This window comes from Danio rerio, chromosome 9 (assembly GCF_049306965.1).
Source record: "Danio rerio strain Tuebingen ecotype United States chromosome 9, GRCz12tu, whole genome shotgun sequence".
Classification (NCBI taxonomy): Eukaryota; Metazoa; Chordata; class Actinopteri; order Cypriniformes; family Danionidae; genus Danio; species Danio rerio.
Window position 1 is genome coordinate 28956905 of NC_133184.1, and position 22072 is coordinate 28978976.

The 22072-nt window shown below is 36.8% G+C and overlaps 1 long non-coding RNA gene across 1 annotated transcript in view; it reads left to right on the forward strand.

Annotated features, from left to right (window-relative positions):
- The window catches only part of LOC141376141 (uncharacterized), a 34595-nt gene extending 22404 nt beyond the window's left edge, over positions 1-12191 (forward strand). Inside the window, exon 3 of the long non-coding RNA XR_012385435.1 lies at positions 8499-12191. This is a non-coding gene — a long non-coding RNA (uncharacterized lncRNA). The remainder of the gene's footprint in view (positions 1-8498) is intronic.
- The last annotated feature ends 9881 nt before the right edge of the window (positions 12192-22072 follow it).

Sequence of the window (22072 nt, forward strand, 5' to 3'; positions counted from 1 at the left end):
TCTCCAGGAACAGGGTTCGCCACCCCTGGTTTAGAGTATAAAATTATCAGTTGCAAAAAATGATCTGCATTTTATGTGTACGTTGACATAACAATTTTGTATTGGTTTTTGAACAGTTGATGTCAAAACCATTCCCATTTATGCAGAAATGACTAAAAACTCTGTATTATGCATGCCAGGTCACATTTATTAATTGTATTTTTTTGTCATGTAAATGAATGACAATACATTATTTATATTTAATAGAATTTGAATTATTTACGTTTAAAACTAATCAGTAAATAAAGCAATTTGAGCACAGTAAAACTAGATAAATGAAGAGAACTCAAACCAACCGAGTACTGTAAAACCCAATAAGTTAAAGCAACTCAAATTGTTTGAGGAATCCGATTGCTACAAACCATTTGTGTTACAAATAAACTAATCTACATGAGTACTGTGAACTTACTCCATTTAAGATGAAATAATGACGTATTTAAGTAACTCATTACCTTCAACACTGAGTTCAAAACCCATTTTTTTAAAAAGTATGATTAACTTTCAGTCAATTTTGAGTTAACTACACTCACTTCATTTGATAAAGCTGACTGTTGGGTTTTACAGTGTACAGTCTAGTCCAAATGTGGCTTGCTAATGATTTTACCTGCTAAACACCCTATAGATAATCAAAGTCAGAGAGTGTTTAGTGTTTTTGTTCAGTTTCTGAATAAAAGGTCTAGCGTTTTAGTGTCTGCTATAGTTTTTCACAGCATCTGTTTTAATACACAAACAGCCACACACAGGGACAGTGAAGCAAAGCTATAATTCGGCAAATCCGGCCAATGCAGGCGGTATATTAGGAATCTGATTAAACGGTGCTATTCACATCAGTGACGCCGTCTCGGCTCCACGTTCAAAGTGTGCATGTGTGTCTTTCATGCTATGGCGCTCCTGCCTGGATAACACTATTGGTTTCACATCAGCACAAGAGCAGGAGAACAGTGGATTAGCTCACACAGCAAGCCTTTTCTATTACCATCCTTTCTTCCCACAATCCTCTCTCACCCACCTATTTCATAGACTTTTTTCTCTCCTCAATATGTCACACCTATTTTTCCGCTTGTTGCATTGCTGTTTCTGTCTCTTTCTCTCAAGTTGCCTGTTTCTTTCTCTCCCTTTGCCCAGCAATTATGCCCTAAACTCACCTCACCCAGGCGGTCAGGATGAAATTGATTTGCCATTATTTGAGTTGAGGTACCTCAGGCGGCCCTGAAGCAGAGCTGTGGTGCTTGACAACAGTTAGCCTGTGTGTGCCCAGGGGCATCTACTTGGAGTATTGAGCAGTTTCTCAAATTTGAATAAGAAAAGCATCTATGCAAAAAACAAAGTCAAAAACAAAATGAACTAGATGGCTAGATGAGAAGGGTTGCTGTTGCTTTGACAAAGCTGTATGAGTTAGTTTGTTTCCTGCCTGAAATAACATTGTTGGCATGGGTTACCATGTTCCTACAATAGTTGATCATATTAAGATGCTTTTGGAATTAATTAGCACTCTGTTTTGATAAATTAGCTTGTAACATGTTTAGCATGAGTTAGAATGTTGTTGCCATGTTTTTGTCATAAATTTGCAGGTTGTTAGTATGAATTTGCATGTTTCTAGAAAAAAGTAGCATGTTGCTATCATGTTTCTAGCATCAATTGGCTTGTTGCTAGCATGTTTCAAACATGAGTATGTTGCTACTAGCATGCTTCAACTATTACGTTACTACATTTTGGATAGGCTACATGAATTGACATTATTTTTGCCATGAATAAGATTATTATAGATTATAATTGCAGTGAAGCCAGTTGTTTCTATGCACATAACATGTTGCTAGCGCATGTTTTGGGCATGCTTAACATGTTCCTCATATGAATTATTGCACGTTCTGGGATAGTTGCTCTGCTGGTGAAAGATATATAAACTAAAGAAAAAGTTTTGACCCCATAAATGAAAATATCGGCTTAGTCCCTTTATTAATCTGGGATCACCACTGCGGAATGAACCGCCAACTTATCCAACATATGTTTTACACAGCGGATGCCCTTGCAACTGCAACCCATCTCTGGGAAACACCCATTCGCTCTCACAGCACACCCAATTCACCTATACCACATGTCTTTGGACTTGAGGGGGAAACCGGAGCACCCAGAGGAAACCCATGCAAACAAGGGGAGAACATGCAAACTCCACACAGAAATGCCAACTGAGCAAGCGGCGGCTCAAACCAGCAACCTTCTTGCTGTGAGGCAATTGCTCTATCGTGTTGCTCTAAATGAAAATCTATGGGAGTGTTTTTTTCAAACAACCGTCTGACCCAGAAAACTTGAAAGATCAAGCAGGAGATGAGTGTATAATTTTGGTAAACAAAAGAAGAGGAAAAGGGAGAATGAGCTTTTAATATTATTTCAGTATGTTTGGCTTTGTCAAGCCAACACACATAGTATGAAATATGAGAGCACATGGTCTTTAAAAATGCTAATTTTTGTAAAGTGACAATGTCCACATTTTAGGTTCAGCGGCGAGGCAGTGTCTCTTTTACCTTGCTTAAGCTCCCTTGTTGACTCCCTGTTTAAGGTTATTTATCTAATATTATATCATGAATTATAATATCAGGCTGTCAGTTATTTTTATCCTTGGCTCATTATAGGAGCATGCCTGAGGCAACATTGCTGCAAAATTATATTACGTTGCCAAGTGAAATGTCCAGTAAGTGCTGCTAAAAATATTTATTTATTTATTTATTTATTTAATTAGTTAGTTATTAGATCTTGAACAGATTTGTGTGACTCTGGTAACATTGTATTGCTTTGGTTTTGTGGCAATCAAAGGTTAATGCACTAACACTATTGAAATTACTATTGAAACAGATACAATCAACCTAACCACAAATCTAACCATTTTAATGATATGCAAATCTAATAATATATCTAAAAAATCTTACACAATCAAGCTTTCTTAATATATTGTGTATTGTGTGTAATTTTTATGGTACTCCAGAAAATGCAGTGGTGCTGTACCAGCTTGGCAACCATGCAAGTTTGCTACTGTATGTCAGAAAAGTCATACACATGAATCAGTCTATGTGCCATTTGTTTATGAATTCATACATGCATTTTAGTAAAAGTGCTTTTATAACTTAGATTATGAAGGAAGGAATCCCTCAAAATAAGTCTTAATGCAATTTTACTGAATTTAATTTGGGTAACCTGTAATTTGGCTGCATTATATATTTTTTTTCCTCCCAGAATGTGAGATATTTAGTTTGCTGTTTGTGATAATATTCTGATGAAGTGACTCTCAGAGCAGAAGATGAAGTTCATGTGTTCTTAGGTTATAATGTCCGACTCCTCATAGAGTGAGATGAAAGATGCTGAAAACACAAGTGGTGTGAAAAAAGTACATTTTAGATTTTTTTTTTTTTTTTTTTGAGCTAAATTTAGAATTGGCCATTCTATCTTGAACCATTTTATAGTGTTTTAACAGCTATAAAATCCATCCAGTATTAGAAAATTTCCTCTTATTCTCAAAAGTTGTTTGACAATTATTTTATTGATTGGCGGCCGTTGTAATTGCTCAATAGTGAACAGTAATACAGTACTAGAGCTCAGAGGTCACATAGCTTGCAGCATTCACAACTCAGAATTAATGCAGGCCTGATTACATAAATAAAATAAAGAGACAGGCTATACTGTTATAGAAAGACTGAGGCACTGACACTTGCCCTCTCTCATTCTCTTCGCCAGCTACATTTACACAAACATGTACACATCTTTAACATTGAGTAATCCCTATGTGAGTTGTGTATGATTTTCCACACTAAAAAATGAGAAAATGAGCAGGATCTCCTGTTTCTCTGTCCAGAATCTCTGGAGAAAGTTGACTGAATACCTTCTGGCCCAGACAGAGAATAATCATGCTGTTGTACCAAAAAGCACTGCGGGTCAAACTAATGGATATGACCTTCACCAGAAACAGCCAAAGGCTTCTGCCCACTCAGTCTGTTATGAGTCCTGTAATTTTCATCAATAACTGTGTATATGGATATTTTGAGGTTTACACTGTAATTGTATAATAATAATAATAATAATAATATATTAATATATAAATAGAAGAAACATATATAATAGAATGTATACAGAAACATACATGCAATAAATATTGGGGTATGATTTTTGGGCTTGACTGTGTGTGTGTGTGTGTGTGTGTGTGTGTGTGTGTGTGTGTGTGTGTGTGTGTGTGTGTGTGTGTGTGTGTGTGTGTGTGTGTGTGTGTGTGTGTGTGTGTGTGTTCTGTCAATAGTTCTGTCTGGTTCTTAAATATCATTGGCTAATAGCTGTGCAATATTCTGCAAATAGCAGCACTCTTTACCCTTTGCCCCTGTGTTTTACTCCACCCACATACAGCAACCAGCAGAGGACACTACAGTTTGACCAATATTGCTGCTGTTGGACAACCAACAAAATGTAGTTTTGAGTCTTTTTTAGTCGAGAATGTAGTGGTTTAGATTGCAACTATGCAGTTTATTTATGAGGATAGTACCTATTTTAAAATATTTATAATTTCTGAGAGGTGACGCAGTGGGACAGTAGGTAGTGCTTGGCCTCGGCTTTGGCAGTTGGCATTTCTTTGTGGAGTTTGCATGTTTGCGTGGGTTTTCTCTAGGTGCGCTGGTTTTCCCCACTGTCCAAAGACATGCTGTACAGATGAATTGGGTAGGGTAAAATTGTCCGTAGTGTATGAGTGTGAATGAGTGTGTATGGATGTTTCTCAGAGATGGGTTGCAGCTGGAAGGGCATCCGCTGCATAAAACATCAGCACATACACTGCAAAAAAATGCTTTTCTTGCTTAGATTTTTTGTCTTGTTTCTAGTTTAAATATCTAATTTATTGATGTAATTTCTTATATCAAGAAGCATTTTCTAGACAAGCAAAACATATTGTCTTGTTTTGAGAAATAAAATGCCAATATTAAGTGAGTTTTTCCTTAAAACAAGAACAATAATCTGCCAATGAGGTAAGCAAATTAATCTTGTTTTTTCTTTTGACGTAAGATTATTTTGCTTACCCCATTGGCAGATTATTTTGCTTGTTTTAAAAAAAACAAAAGTAACAAAAAATCTAAGTAAGAAAAGCATTTTTTGCAGTGTAAGTTGGTGGTTCATTCTACTGTGGCGAACTCGGAATAATAAGAGTACACAGCTGAAAAATTTCTTAGAGACAGCGCATCTGCGACCATTAGCCTGTCATTGAGCAGAGCAAAGATGGTTGACATTGTAAAAACACAAGCTGGCGACAGAGGCAGCATAATAAGCCATTAGAAGAGAAAATCAGCGTAATTTCAAACTACAGCTAATCAAAACATTATTAGACAAGTAAAATTCTAAGTCTATCTATCTCTTTTGCATGTTGTAGAGCTGTATTTCTACATAAAATTGTAGTGTATTTACATATCAGGAATGTATTTTGTGTTGGCCACTCTTTGTATAACCATGAGATACTTTTTGGTTGACCATCTGTTTGTTTCTAATGAGTCTTCTGTTTTCGTTACTACAGACTAGTTCAGTGAAAAGAAAGAAGAAATGCCTGCATGTGTTTAGCATTTTTCCTTATCCCGATTGTAATAGAGAAATACTGGGAAATGTCTGTAGACTAATGGCATTTCAAGCCTTTCAGCCTTATAATCTTAAAATGTCAGCAAAATCACTTGTTTTGTCATCACTTCAGACATTACGCTAGAGAATGATTCAAAAATTAGCTCTAAAATTATGTGTGTGAAGTAGAAATGGTTTCTGCTGTTCTGATGTCAGCTGCAAATGTGAATGAATGGCAAAAGAAAGTAGTTCCTCTTACAAAAGGGCTTTTAGACTCTTTGTGTTTGATTTTTTTTCTTTATATACATGACCATGCTGTCGAACTGTTGTATAAACACAATATCACATGAGTAGCAATGCAATATAGCTGTATATCATCACTGGTAGGACACTAAGGCACTCAGCCTATGACCTCGTGGCAATGCATGCCTCCCACCAGTGCTGATATACAGCCATATTGCACTGCTATTCGAATGATATTGCTCATAACTATATATATATATATATATATATATATATATATATATATATATATATATATATATATATATATATATATATTTTGTAGCCAATGAGTCAGTAATTACAAAGCAATTCTGCAGCATCACATATGCACACAAACACACGCGCACACACACACACACACACACACACACACACACACACACACACACACACACACACACAAACACCTGGTTTCCATCACTGTACCTTTCAGCCTCTTCTAACCCAGCCTCAGGTCTTAACTAGTGATTTCAGGAACTCATTAACACTCTGGTGTGTTTGTGAACAAGGGTCTCTTTCCAATGTGAGATGTTGCTGGAGGCAAATAAAACAAGGTTGAGATACTTTGCTGAAGTCACATAACACTAAGCTATAAGTGTTGCTGGAAAATTATACCATGCAGAAGTGCATTCTTACGTTTGCCATTTATGTGGCTATGGAGAGTATATTTTTTACAGAAAAGAAATGTATACTAATGGTAGCTCCATCCGGTTCAGGTAGATTTAAAGGTTACATTGTGGAATTTACATTTTTATGTTGTTTTCTTGATTGAATTGCACTCGTCATGATAATTCAGCAACACCAACTTTGTGTAGCTGTGCTTTGAAGCTTCATACAAGTAAAACTTTAGCCCTAGTTTGATTTGGACTTGTTATACCGTGTTATGGCCATGATGTACTGTACCATGTTAAAGAACAACCATCTCTAGGGTATTTAGAAAATAGTCGAATAAGAGAAAATTTCCAGTGAGTGGCAGTTCTGTGGGCGAAAAATGCCTTGTTGATGAGAATAGACAGACTGGTTTAAACTGAAAGAAAGGCTACAAAGGCGTTATGAGGTGGTCTCTCCACACCAACACCAGTGTGCAGCATCAACTTGGATGATGAGAAGACGTTTTCTATTCACAAGATGGCGACAGAACCGCATAATAAGCCCTAACGCTTAGAAGCTTATAACAGTCTGATTTGTAATTACAGCAGATCAAATCATTATTAAACTGGTAAGCAATTCCTGCCAACATTTCCGTTTTTCCTGGGAGTATCCTATATTTCAGACCAATCTCCTGCAACCATCTCATTTTTTTTTAACGGGAAAACTCCCGTAATTTCACCCACCCCTCTTTTTGGTACAGTCCGCAAACATTCCAGGGTTGCCAACTTTGGTACAGTACCTGATAGCAGCGGCCGCCTAAAACCCGCTGCATCCTATCCCGGTTCTTAACAGTGTTATTCACTATTCAGAGACCTCACCCTCGAACACCCCCTCCCCCAGGTCTCTCAGATTTTCAGAGACAAGTTGGCAGGTAAGATGATCTCTCTGTGTATGTTGTAGTGCTATATTTATACCAATTTGCTTGCATATCAGGAATGTGTGTTGTGTTAGCAGAAAGAAAGAAGCAAAGTCTGCACTTGATTAGCGTTTTTCCTTATCGCAAACACAACAGCAGTCTGGTAGTGATTGTGTTGCTTTTTTTAGGGTTATTTATTGTGATATCCCGATTGCAACAGAGAAATACTGTAGATTGTAACACTGTAAGAAAATATCTCAGTAGATGCATGGCATTTCATGTCATGTTCAGCCTTATAATCTTAAAGTGTGAGCAAAATCACCTGTTTTCTCATCACTTTAGAAATTATGCTATAGAGTCATTCGAACACTAGCTCTAAAGTGAATTTAGTAATAGTGATTTTGAAACGGCATCTGCTGTTTTTACGTCAGCTGCAGATGTGAATGAATGGCGTAAGAAAGTAGTTCCTTATAAAAAGTGGTTTTTAGACTCTTCGTGTTTGATTTTCTTATTTATATATACAATTGTGCCATCAAACTGTTGTATAAACGCAATATCACACTCACAGCAGTGAGATATGGCTGTGTATCAGCACTGGTGGGATGCTAAGGCAACGCACGGCTCCCACCAATGCTGATATATAACGCACGCCTCCCACCAGTGCTGATGTAAAGCCATATCTCACTGCTATGAGTGTAATATTGCCCATATATATTATTTATAATGAAGTTTCAGTGTTTTATGTTATGTCAAGAAATGCCTAATATGAAGAAATATTAAAGTTGAAAAAAAATCAATACACTTCTGCAGAAATGATCTAGAATGAGGAGTGTCCTGGATAAGGTTGATAATAACACAATACTGCCAGCACTTAATTTGAAGTATTGCTTTGGCATTCATTGATCCTGATGGACAAGAAAGGTAATCTGAGTGAAATAACCTGCACAAATTTTCTTCTCCATAATTATTTCTTTTTCCCCTTCTGCCTCTGTAGTCATATAGTTTCCTTCTCTTGTGGTAAGGCTGTCATTAACACTGATGGCAGACGGTGACAGGATCTACAGTTCTGATCGCCCTTGTTTCCTCCTCACAGGGTGCCAAGCCGTAATGGTACAAGATACCACCCAGAATACAAGCCAGCCTTTTCAGAGGGCACAAATCAATAAAGCCACCATCTGACCGATGGGAATACAACTGAGAGGAAGGCAGAGACGGATCGGTAAGCCAGTTTTGTCTCTGTATCCGTTTCATTTCATTTGAGATGAGGTGCCAGTTTTTCATCGCCCCATTATCTATCATCGATTTTCAAATGAGGAAGTCTCAAGATTTTTTCCCCTTAAGTCTCAAGTGAGATCCAATGTAACATGACGTCGGAAGTCGACACAGCTCAGTTGAGACCACTAATGGGGTTGGTTTCAGTCAAACCACGTTAAGGCCAGCAAAAAAAACTCTTTGGGTCCCAGAGTGGTTTACTTGGCCATTTTGACTTTGGCACCGGGCACTGCAGTGTTTCTTGAGTGACCACTTTTTCCAAGAAGTCTACTAAAATAGCACAGGGAGGCACTTAAGGTCCAGTCACCATTTTAGAATTCTGATGACGATGATGAGTTATTGCTCTTCAATCTAATGAACGTACCGTGTCTTGATTGTTTCCAACGATGCGTTAAATGTCAGCCTATGTTTCCTAAGGGATTCATGTACAAAATGATTAAACACAAAAGCGCAGGCATATTTTTGGATGTTGTGAGCCAGCGAGGTGTCTCGTGCTCACTGGGCCAGTTTTGAAGGACTTGGCTGGATTTCTCCTGGCGCTGTTATCTGCAGCTCTGTCCTTATTCTCCTTCACACAGTCAGAGCATCTAATGAGAGCCAGGACTTGGCCTCAGTCTTGTTTTTAAAGCACAAATATAACCTTATTTGTATTTTGGGGTATGCTGACGTTGTTTCTCTCTAGAAATGTCTAGACTGTAAGAGCGTGTAATTGTCTCTATTTTTCTTATCTTGTCACAGGGCAACACTCTCGATATTAATCAGGGTGTATGTTTATGTAGATTGATCATGTGCTTGGTTTTGACTAATAAATCGCAGCTGCAAGCCAATTCTGTGTAGTTGGGTGAAATTTGAAATAAAAGCATGAGCCGCTGAAATCCTGTACATCTTTCCATGAGGTGATAATACTTTGGAATCATTAGGTTCTATTTGGTCATATAATAGTTTAGGTCAGTGGTTCCTAAAGTGGGGGTCGGAACTCCCTGGGGGGTCGCGGGACAATGACGAAGTTGCTCGGTAAGTCAAATAAATTTTAATAAACTATTAGAATTACCATATTTATTCATAACCCACAGAAAATAAAAATAGTTAATAGTTGCATAAAAACATCAACATGCAAATAAAAAGCCATCAGTCTTTCAATATTTTTTTCAGATTCAGATTGATTTTATAGCACAAGGTTAAACTTAAAATTAAATTAAACTAATTAATAACTGACTATAAAAATTATATGGTTGTTAAACAGTTTTTTGTGTTGTCAATATGCTTGTGTGCGCAATGTATGTATATATTTATAACCACAGGAATATCGGGGTCTCGAGTCACTGGCATTGTTATTTTGAGGGTGAAAGACTGAAAAGTTTGGGAACCCCTGGTTTAGGTTAAAGCTAGGGTTAAAGCAATTAATGAAATAAGGCAAGTATCAACAAAAATCCACTTATTTATTAACAGATGAATAAGTAAATAAATAAATGAAGAAAGGAAGGAAGGAAGGAAGGAAGGAAACAAGGAAGGAATTGGATTTTTTGCAATAATTACAGTAAGTTATGAAAATACAGGCTCATATTGGCATTAGGGATTCCATGAAGGATGTTTAACATTAAAAATTATCAGAACCCTAAACTTTGGAACCTTTATTTCAAGCATATATGTATATATATGTATGTATAATATATAAGGTTGTGGTAATATTAAAAAGAAAAAATGGTGCAATATTGTGTTAGTAAATTTCAATTTAACATAGCCAAAAATGTAGCAGTATATGAATTATGTAGTGAATTTACGTGGCCAACTTGAACATGAACTTTTTATACTCTCGCAAAAAAAACTCTCAATTCCTAAGATTCCTATTAAAGTGCCTGGACATTGTGAGGGAAATTTTGCAGAGCGAAAGTAAATGTGACTGCAGCTTAAGTGTGGAGAACATTTTGCAGTCTAGAGAATCTTTTGTGCATTGAAAAGATTGTAAAAATGCTAAAGGTTCTTTGTAGAATTGTCAAGGCCAGTAGAAGACTTATTTTTTAGGAATGCACAGAAAACATAAATTAGTTATGAGTAAATTATGACACAATTTTTGTTTGACATGCTTGGAAACTAGTATGTCAATGCGTGAGGTAAATAGCCTCAAGAACAGATTGATGGAAGAAACCAAACTGCATTGCTCTTGCTAAAGAGATAAAATGGACACAAAGGGAAAGGAGCATTGACCTCCATCAGCCGTCATCTCTGACAAGCTGATTTAAATGAAGGCAGTGCCAGAAGGAACGTTTCTACTCACGCCAAAGTTCCTTTTCTTTTGTGTGGCCTCAAAGACAGCTGGTCAGGCACGGTCTCCCTTCATGAACGCTGTGGAGATAACTAGCTGATGCGTGACGTGGAGAAGTTGACTACAGACCGTGCAAGTCAGCCTGCGCCTCGGCTGGTTACCGACCGTCCGCCGGCCGCTCGCTGGCCAAAACGGATGGTTTGACTTCTAGCCAAGCGCTCAAGCTGTGAGCAGGTCCTGCAGCCTCCTGCGTTCAGACAATATTACATTTGTTACATAGCCCTTTTTCCACTCCCCCACCATCTGTTTTCCTAATGGAGCTGTCCAGGGCTTGTCATTCACTCATGACTGAGCTTCCCCTAGAGCAAACCACTCACAACTTCAGCCTAGGGGTGGGGTTGGGTAAACTTTTAAAGAACTACTTTTTTCTTTCCTCCAGCCTCTATTTTGAACGGTGCGCTAACTGATTTTCACATATGGCTTTCAATAGCATTTCTAAACAAAGACAGATCTGTTGGGAATGGGAAATCATTTATAGACAGGGAAATATGTTAGTCTCGGAAAATGTCATGAATAATATTAACAAAGGAGGGAGTGATGACACTCTCCACCTTCATTATCATCACAATGATAGAGGGTGGATCAAACGTTCCCAGTTTCCCCGATGATGTCATAGACATTGGTCACATGATAGAATGGAATGGTAATGCAGCTCTTGAACTCTGGCCAGAAGGATACTCTAATCAAAGAAATATTCAGAATTAATGACTGTATATTACTTAAGCTGTAAGGTGTGAGAATGCAGGGACACTTAAGGGTGGAGTGCCTGCAACTCCTTATATTGTTTTTACTATATGGTCAATACTTTCCTATTTTTAATTTTTGTTTTGGTGTTGTGCAAAAGTAATACAGTAATAGTAGTAATAGTGTAAAAGTAATAGCCCAGATAGCAGGCAGTAATCGGCCCGAGCTCGGCTGCCCTCCGGCGCCTCCGGCTCCGACTCGGCATCGGCGAGTGTTATCCGGGCCGAGTGCGGCCCGCAGCTCGCTCGCGCACATGCGGCTGTGATGCGGCTGTAAAGCACTGGCCCGATTCCGGTCAACCATATCCGGTCCGAGTCTGTCTGTAGAGTCCTGGCCGCTTCTGGCAAGGACTCGGCTGATGGCAACCGATTAAGTTCTTATTTTATCTAGTAATCTGTTAGCTCCACGTTTAATGATAATTTGAGAAAATATTCATGGTACGATAGCAAAAAAAAAAAAAAAGAATATTTAGTGTGGATGGTCTCAATGTTTAGACGCAAACAAAACAATATTATTTATAAATAGATTATACATGTCATCTAGAGAAAAACTATGTAAAATTCGCTTATTTTTGAGATAGCACGCTCCTGTGCTGACTGTTTTTTTTTTTTTAAAGCAGAAGTAGGTTTCATAATAAACACATGCGTGACTAAACTCATGATCCAAACTCCAATCCAGACGGTGGCGGTAATGCTCCAACAAGCTGGTTGTCAACCACCATGGCACGAAGATCACAAGAAGAAAAAGTTTGATTTTTCAAAAGCTGCGTCCCAAATGGCACACTATACACTATGCACTCATGCACTATGTACTTATGCACTTACACACTCAACAGGATAGTAGCCTATATGTATGTAGTGTCGTCCCAAATGGCACACTAATGTTTTTTTACTAAGCGGAAATTCAAACCGTTTCCCTGATGACGTTTGACTGTTGCCAAATCAGTGAAATAAACGACTGAATTATCAAGTAATACCTGCTGTGAGTATTGCCACATTCACCATCGGGAGGCGCTATAATCACTCTCGTAGGAGAATTTTGCTTTCACCATCCAAAATAAATAAAGTTATTCAACATGTGCGTCCGATCGCTCCGCCCCTTCCGCTACGTAAGCAAACCTGCGGTCGTTGAGTGCGTGAAGTGTCCATCATTACACACTTCATTTTAGCGGCTGAATGAGTGCATCATCCGGGTAATTAAAGTGCACTTATTATTTTGAGAGTTTTCAATGTGAACACACTACTTACACTATTTATACTACAAAATGGCGTAAAATAGTGCATAAGTATGCGATTTGGGACGCAGCTAAAGATTCCATGTGGATTCCGGTCAGAAAGGTAAGCTTTTTACTGCTTGTGTACTGTATAATTAGCGAATTTAGAGCTTAAAACATTTCCACGGTGTTTGGTTGTAACAGCGTTTAGTAATTTAAAACAGTTTGATACGAAATGTAACTTGCTTTAAGAAACACGACTGGAGCTAATGTATGCTAACGCTAACAGTTACAAACACGTCTGAAAGTTCCTTTTCCTTTTACACAATGTTAGATTGTAACGTGTGTAGTAACTGAAAACTATTTTAATTATTTTAAAGAAACATGAAACGAATTTGTGTGTATGCTAACTTTGCGTTAAAGAAAGTTTCTGTAGACGAATCCATTAACGCTAACATGGCAAAACGTGTTTTTTTCCTGATTTAACATTATAAAGTACCGTGGATGTTGAAAAAAATCATTGTACAGGCGTATACTTATCCAACAGTATTAATTCTGTGATTATGTGTAAATAAAAACTAATCGTTTTGGATTAATAAAATATTATTGTTTATCTTGTTTATGCAGTTAGTCACGAAAAATGATTGAAACTCGACTGTTTACTATTCTCTTTAAATTATCCAAGAGAAATATATTAGTGTGCACTTTAATTCATATGTGTTAGCCTATGTGAATCAATTATATCTTTTGTTCAAGCTGTAATGGTCAGTTAATGTAAAACTGAACGTCTTAAAGCAGATTTTGATGTTTTTTTTATGTTATTGACAGTGATAAATTCTGATTTAAATGAATGGGTAACAATATTTGTTGGTTAAGTCTTATTGTTCTTGCACATCACGACCAAAGAAGTCAATGGCACACTCTTTTGAACGTAACAGGCATGTTATAGTTGTGTGCTAAAAGTCCATTATAAGCTGTAAACTGCTGATATATTTTCAACATAGATTGAGCTTTTCAGACTTTACATTACTAATTGCTTCACAAACAGCTGAAATGGTCTATTGTTATTGGCTATCATCATCAAACATTTTTCACAATGGTAGGTTAATCTTCATGGGTACAGAATAATGCATGTGCTTGACCATCTTACAAATCTATGTCTCAGATTCATAAGGCTGTCACTCTGCATGAATCTCCAAATAAATCTTGTGCAACCTTCTGTGTACTGATTATTTACACTATAGGTATTATATGCATTAATTAACTTTGATAGTATTTTAGGATTTGAACTTTTCTTTACGGCAGGTTAACAACAATGTGATGTTTCATTATAGATGCATATGAGGAAGCTCGACTCAAACATCCAACATCCAACCCAACTGTGATTTCTGACTGGTAGACAGATGAGGATGATGAACGCCTGTCATACATCTAAAGACAGAACAAGTTTGTTTGCAATTATTTTAAACACATACTGTCAACATTATGTCATTGATCTATTACAACCTGTGAGTTTTGACCTGGCACTATACTAAAGTGATGTTTTGTTTTGTAAATGTATCTGATTAAGGGACAGTATAGACACATCTATACCGTGATGAAGAAAAATTACTTGGAACAAAGAGGCTGGATAAAAGGCAGGTATGAAGATTTCAGAAATCAATGCAGCACCACAAGTACCATCACCATCAATGACTATGGCAGAAATCTTAAGACCACCATCAAGATGCACAGATACTGTACATTCCAGTACACCAGGCGTGTCCAAACTACGGCCCGGCTTTTTATAAATATCAATAGAATCTGGCCCGCTATACAAAAATGAACGTAATTCAATAAATAACCACCGGGTGTCACTATTACATGCATTCAATTAAGCAGCAGTTCTTGTTATGATCTATAAATCTATCTATCTATCTGTCTGTCTGTCTGTCTGTCTGTCTGTCTGTCTGTCTGTCTGTCTGTCTGTCTGTCTGTCTATCTATCTACACACAGTTGAAGTTTGAATTATTAGCCCCTCATTGATTTATTTTTCTTTTTTAAATATTTCCCAAATAATGTTTAACAGAGCAAGAACATTTTTACAGTATGTCTGATAATATTTTTTCTTTTGGAGAAAGACTTATGTTTTATTTCGGCTAGAATAAAAAGCGGTTTAAATTTTTTTATGAACCATTTTAAGGTCAAAATTATTAGCCCCTTAAGTCTTCAGAACAAACCATTGTTATAAAATAACTTGCCTAATTACCTTAACTTGACTAGTTAACTTGATTAACCTAGTTAAGCCTTTAAATGTCACTTTAAGCTGTATAGAAGTGTCTTAAAAATATCTAGTCAAATATTATTTACTGTCATCATGGCAAAGATAAAATAAATCAGTTATTAGAAATGAGTTACTAAAACTAATATGTTTAGAAATGTGTGGAAAAAAATGTTTAACTCTCCGTTAAACAGAAATTGGGGAAAAAATAAACGGTGGCTAATAATTTAGGGGGGCTAACAATTCTGACTTCAACTGTATATATATATATATATATATATATATATATATATATATATATATATATATATATATACACACACACACGTGTCTGTGTGATGTATGTAAAATTTGGCCCGCGACAACGTTTGTTTTTTTGCATCTGGCCCTCGACCCAAAAAGTTTGGACACTCCTGCAGTACACCTATGAACATTTACAGTCTTTGTTCTAGTGCAGTTTGAGATCAAGACAGAACTTATTGCATCTCGTGATGTCTTTGTAAGAATTGAAGACATCACTAAATTTGTTAAGGTTTAATGCAGCTAGAAAGTAAAGATCAACTAGAGAATATCAGCAGTGTCTAACCCACTGTTGTATTTACAGAAGTTGTATGAGAATAAGCTACAGGTTGATTTATACTAATCTGTTATTTTTCTTTTTTAGCACGACTGACTGAAGTTTTAAAATCATGCAACGTCATAAAGCAGCAGCTGGGCCTGATTCTCACAAAACCAAAACAGACGTGATGAAATTCCAGATGTAAACACATTTGACCTTCCTTTGGCCAATTTGATTTGGAAAAGCTTGAAAATCAACTAAAGGAGCAGCCTGAACAAATGAAGAAACTGGTAAGTTCAAGCTCTTGCTAATTTCAAAGTGTTTTAAGTTTATTTGTTTTTTTTGATTGTTTTTTTTTTTGCTTCGTAGGTAGCCTACTTTTTTCCTAATTTTTTCTTTTTTTTTTACATTAGTACTTGTTCACTACTAATTATCTGTTTATCTTTTAATCACAGATGGAGTGAGGACAAATGTCCATACCACGCCACTGATAAAGAAGTGGAAAAATGCATTACAAGGTAGCTACAACTTGCCCCTGACAGGGATGGAGGAAGAAAGAAGAGAAAGCTAATGTGTCAAATGTCTACATCACTATTTTGTTTTATTTTTTAAACAACATTTTAAGTGTATTAGGATGTTCCCTGATACTTGAACAATTTGTTTCTTTCATTTGCATTTATATATATATATATATATATATATATATATATATATATATATATATATATGTATATGTATGTATATATATATATATATATATATATGTGTGTGTGTGTGTGTGTGTATATATGTATGGTATGTATGTATGTATGTATGTATGTGTGTGCGCCAAATTCTGAAGAAACATCTTGATACATTTTTAATAAACGTAATACAAATACAATTGTAAATATAAAATTGCACAAGACGTGTTGAAAGAAAATTGCTGTTTGTGCAATTGATTTTGTTCAAGTTTATTTAAAAATAAGTTTGACTTTATACTTCTGCAATTATATATATATATATATATATATATATATATATATATATATATATATATTTGTTTGTTTATTATTATTTTAATGTTTTATTAAAAAATGTTTCAAGATGTTTCTTCAGAATTCTGCAGTACTTTTTACAAGTTTGACTTGTATATTTTACAGATTGTCATTGGTATTTTTAAGATGTTTCTTGCTATATCTTAAATTGGTTTCTATATTTAGGTTTATATAAAATTTAGCTGTTTTTTACAAATTTTTAATTCAAGTCTATTGGGAAAACAGGGTTGTTTTAAAAACATCTGTGTTTGTGTGTAATTTTTAGATTGTTTGTTTAAATCTTTCTGTGTGTCCTTGTGTTTTATTGTTGTTTTTATATTGATATTCTTGTGCACTACAAAATTATTTATAAAATTTTAGTACTATTTTTTTCTTGCAATCAATAAACGTTTAACATTTATTTATTTTGTCATTTGTCTGATTATTTTCGTTACAGAATATGTATGCAGTTTGCACTTTATTCAAAGGTTAAACGCAGTGCTTACACTTTGTGTTTACATTATAGTCTGTGTTTGCTGTTATATAAATTCAAATGGTTGTAATACCATATATCAAGTACCAATGTAATACCAAAAGGTTTTATAAGGTGTATAAATACGGAGTCGCGCCAGCTCCGGGCCACAGCGCACATTACCCTCGCGCCGATTTCGGCGCGGATGCGCAGCGTCGGCTCGCTTACGGCCGCCGCATCTGGCCCGCTTGATTCGGGTCGGAATCGGGCAGTGAGTCCACAGGCATCCGGCCCGAGTCCGGCAGCCGAAGTTGGGCCGAGGGGTAAGTCTTCGGCAGGTGACAATCTAGCCGGAACTGGCCCGAGTGTATTTTGCTATCTGGGAGTGCTGATGGCATGGTAAAAATCTTGTCACAAATAATAGGGCTACACCCAGCATGTTTTTGTCTTTCTGCTTCTACTACAGATGTATAAACAATTCAACAGGTTCAGATGGTTGAGCTAGATCAGGGGTGTACAAATTCAGTCCTGGAGGGCCAGTGACCTGCTGAGTTTAGCTCCAACTTGCCTCAACACACCTACAAGGGTGTTTTTAGAAAGCAGGAGCTTGATTACATAGCCCAGGTGTGTCTGATTGGGGTTGGAACTAAACATTGCAGGACACTGGTCCTCTAGGGCACCCCTGAGCTAGATATTGCTACTCAATCAAAACTTGTACCAGTTTTGTACCAGTATCTACAAAATATGCCTTTTAACACTCCATTTTGCTGTGAAAAATAATATTTTATTTATGTTAATACTTGCTATTTACTTTTTCCATAAAAAGCATTCAATAAGCTTAACCTATTTGGTAGTAGGGACAATGTAATAATTTAACTTTTTTAACCTTCATTGATGGGCTGATTTTTCCCCATTTTTTCACTAATTGTTTAACAAAGGAAAGAATACAAAGAAAAACAGCCACAAGGATATCCAAAATGTCTAATCACATTCTTCTAAGTTCTTAAATTCGAGTACTAATTACCTAAAGAGATTTTTAAAAACTTAAGTAAGTAATGTGTATGAACATACACCCAAAGTGCTTACATTTATGGGATCTCTCCTCAATACCACCATTGTGCAGTATCCACCTCCTGCTACGGCAGGAGAACTGGTGGAGTGGAGAGACAGGTATACAACCAATTGAGTGGATGGGGTGATTGGATAATACACAGAATAACAAAATCTACTAAAGGAGGTCTACCCTTCTCATTTATGGCTCCTAAACTCCGGAATAGCCTTTCTTATAAGTTCTGAGGCTCAGACACACTTTCTCAGTTCAAAACTAGATCAAAGACCTGTCATTTAAGTAAAGCATACACACAATGCATCACGTAACAGTATGATGCGTGTGCTCCTCCCAGGTGAGTGGACTTGACAAACCACCTGTAGGACACACTTCTCCTGTCTAAAGTTGCACCTGGCATTTTGTTATAAACACTCATGTGCTTTACATGTTTGTTTCTATGTTTGTTTATATAACTACTATTTTCATTTATAGAACTTCATTTTTAGCATCTTGTGTTTAAATACACAATGAACAGCAGCTACGCTAATTATTTTCTTTATTCTGTATTTTCACCTGGGAATACTCATCCCAAAGCCTCTAGAGATTATGCAGCGCTGTTAATGCAATCCAAGACCTGTAAAGAAATAATGCCATTGTTTCATAAAAATGAATTGAATTGATAGAACTGGAAGGCCATGACGGGTAAGGGCCAATGGAGAAAATTAGACACTAGGTTACACCCCTTCTCTTTCAGGAAAAATGCCATTGGATTTCTAATGACCAGAGAGAGGACTTTGGTTTACAGTCTTATTCTTAATGCAGTGCTCACTGATAGAATAGAGTCCCCCTTACTCTACTAGGACATTAGAACTCACACAGACCACAGGGTGAGCACCCCTGCTGGCCTCATAACACCACATCCAACAACAACCTATGCCAACAAATCTGCTGTATCCACTCTAGTCCCAAAACCAGATTAAGTCAGTAATGCAGCTAAAAGTCCAACCAATCAAAATCGCTCACAGCATGAAGGGATATAGCAGTTAACTGAGCACCCCCTGTGTGACTGAACCATGTACCCTTTACAAATCCTATTAAATCCATATAAACAAAAATGCTTGATAGAATTTTCCTTAAATGGTTTGAAGTGCCTAATTGTATTAAGCTAATTGTTTAAACACCATCCGTCCACTATGGTCTTTAGCTTGACTTTAACTAAATTTTTCTTTGCCTGTTTGGGTTGTTTTTGTGATATTTATAATATGAACTGGTAACACATTATTTTCATTGTCCCGTTTAGAATTTCTGCTGATCATGAATACTAACTCTACATTGCCAACTAGCAGTCATTAGAGTGATTGTAAACTTAATATCTACAGACACTTCTACTAATTATCCAGCAAGCATGTTTGGGCGTGTGTGTATGGGTTTAAAAGACATCTAACAGCCATCAAAACACAGACGTCTTGGGTAAAACAAAAATGCTGAATTTGGGCTGTCAGGGAATAGTCCAAAAATAGACTAGTCATCAAATAGACAGATTAGGCAAACTTCACGTGTAATCATTTGATCCTGTCAGTTTGGTGATATGCAGTCTAGTTTTAGCCAAGAATTTTAGGTCTGGACGGCGATTATCCAGAGGACAATTATCAGATCTAAAAACATTCTCTTAACATGCACATTTTGTAATATAAAGTTAATTTTTTTATGTTCTTTCACCATTCAAAACGTCCAAAAATATGTATTGATGATTTATTACCACTACATGCAAGAACCCTTTTCAAAATTTTTCTTAACATTCAGGCTAATGTTATATTAATGTTCTTAGAACATTATTTAAAACAGTATGAGATATATCAACATTATGAGAGGATTCATCAATAACAAATAACAACCTTTTTATGTTGCACAAATCTTTTAAGCAACAATACTGAATATACAAAGAAACGTTCCATGTTAGCTGGGTAGGTCATTACCAGTCATTTAACTAAGTCATTTAAACATTGAATAAAAAAATTTAAAAAACAGAGCACTAGGAGGAAACCCTCACAAACATAAGGAGAACAAACACCAACTGACCCAGCTTGGGCTCAAACCAGTGACCTTCTTGCTGTAAGGTGACATTGCTAACCACTGTGTCACCGTGTCGCCTTATAATCAGTGTTCATTCATTCATTTTCTTTTTGGCTTAGTCCCGTTATTAATCTTGGGTCGCCACAGCAGAATGTACAGCCAATTTATCCAGCATATGTTTTACGCAGTGAATGCCCTTCTACTTGCAACCCATCACTGGGAAACACCCATAAACTCTCATTCACACACAAACACTACAGACAACTTTAGCTTCCCAGTTCACCTGTCCCGCAAGTCTTTGGACTGTGGGGGAAACTGGAGCACCCGGAGGAAAACCATGCAAACGCTGGGAGAACATGCATACTCCACACAGAAAGACCAACTGACCCAGCCGAGGCTCGAACCAGTGCCACCGTAACTCTACTAACCTAGACGTATAAAACTAGAATAAGAGTTGCATGATAGATAAGAGGTTAAACATTACTATGATGTCATCTTTGATTAACAGACTATCTAAAGCAGGGATCACCAAACTTGTTCCTGGAGGGCCGGTGTCCTGGAGATTTTAGCTCCAACCCTAATCAAACACACCTGAACAAGCTAATCAAGGCCTTACTTGGTATACTTGAAACATCCAGGCAGGTGTGTTGAGGCAAGTTGGAGCTAAATCCTGCAGGGACACTGGCCCTCCAGGACCGAGATTGGTGACCCCTGATCTAAAGGGTAACTATAAGTAAAATACAAAGTGTGCCTTGTGAATTTTGTGATGCTTATAGCATCCAGGACCAGAAAACTATTTTCTGCAGTAATATTTAAAAGTTATTATCTACTTATTTGACTTCACTTTATGGCAGTATTCTGTTATTAAACACTAAAACTAATTTGGAAATTAAAGGAGTGAATGATCTGATCATGTAAATGTATCAATTCCGAAGCATACAGCAGAGACGGTCAGAAACAGACCTGAAGGGTAAAAATTAAAGGAGGAAAAGACATTGGCAATTAGCTGATCTATAATGCATGTTGTATCATCGTGTCGAGTTCTATGGGACAATGAGCTTTAGGAACACCACCACTCTCATTCTCAGTAAATCTCTAGTGTTCCTTCTAGATAATAATTTCAGATTGTTGATCTCCAGCGGCCACAAAACCGCCACTTAATTTGCCACTTCCAAATCGTACTCTTGGAAGGGAACAGAATGCACAATTCTGTCATGTCATTGTCTTGGCAAGAGGACATCTGACCAAAAGAGGGAAAAAAACTACAAATAGAGTTGGCTGTGGTTTCAAAAGATTTGTTTCCTCTTGAAAGCATGGGAGGCTTTAGGAGGGTTTAGCTCTTTCCACTGGCTTGAATTTTGAAGGTCTGCTTCAGAAGTTTGCCAGCCATGTGAGTCAACTCGTCAATTGAGCTGCCAGGGAACCACCTAGCACCCTCGCTTCCAAGGCCTGAAAGCACGGCACCAAAATCCAGATGTAACATTGGAGAGTGTTTATCCTAGGCTAGGGTTCAAAGACCACAGCGACCGCACTTGAAGATTTTGCAATGACTGTTTTGGCAGACATGCTGCAATATTGCCTTGTTTAATGTTGTATTTTATGATTGGGGTTTTGGATTGGATAAAAGACAGGGTTAGTTTTATAATTTAGCATTCAAAAATGGCAATTTAACATTTAAAAATGAATT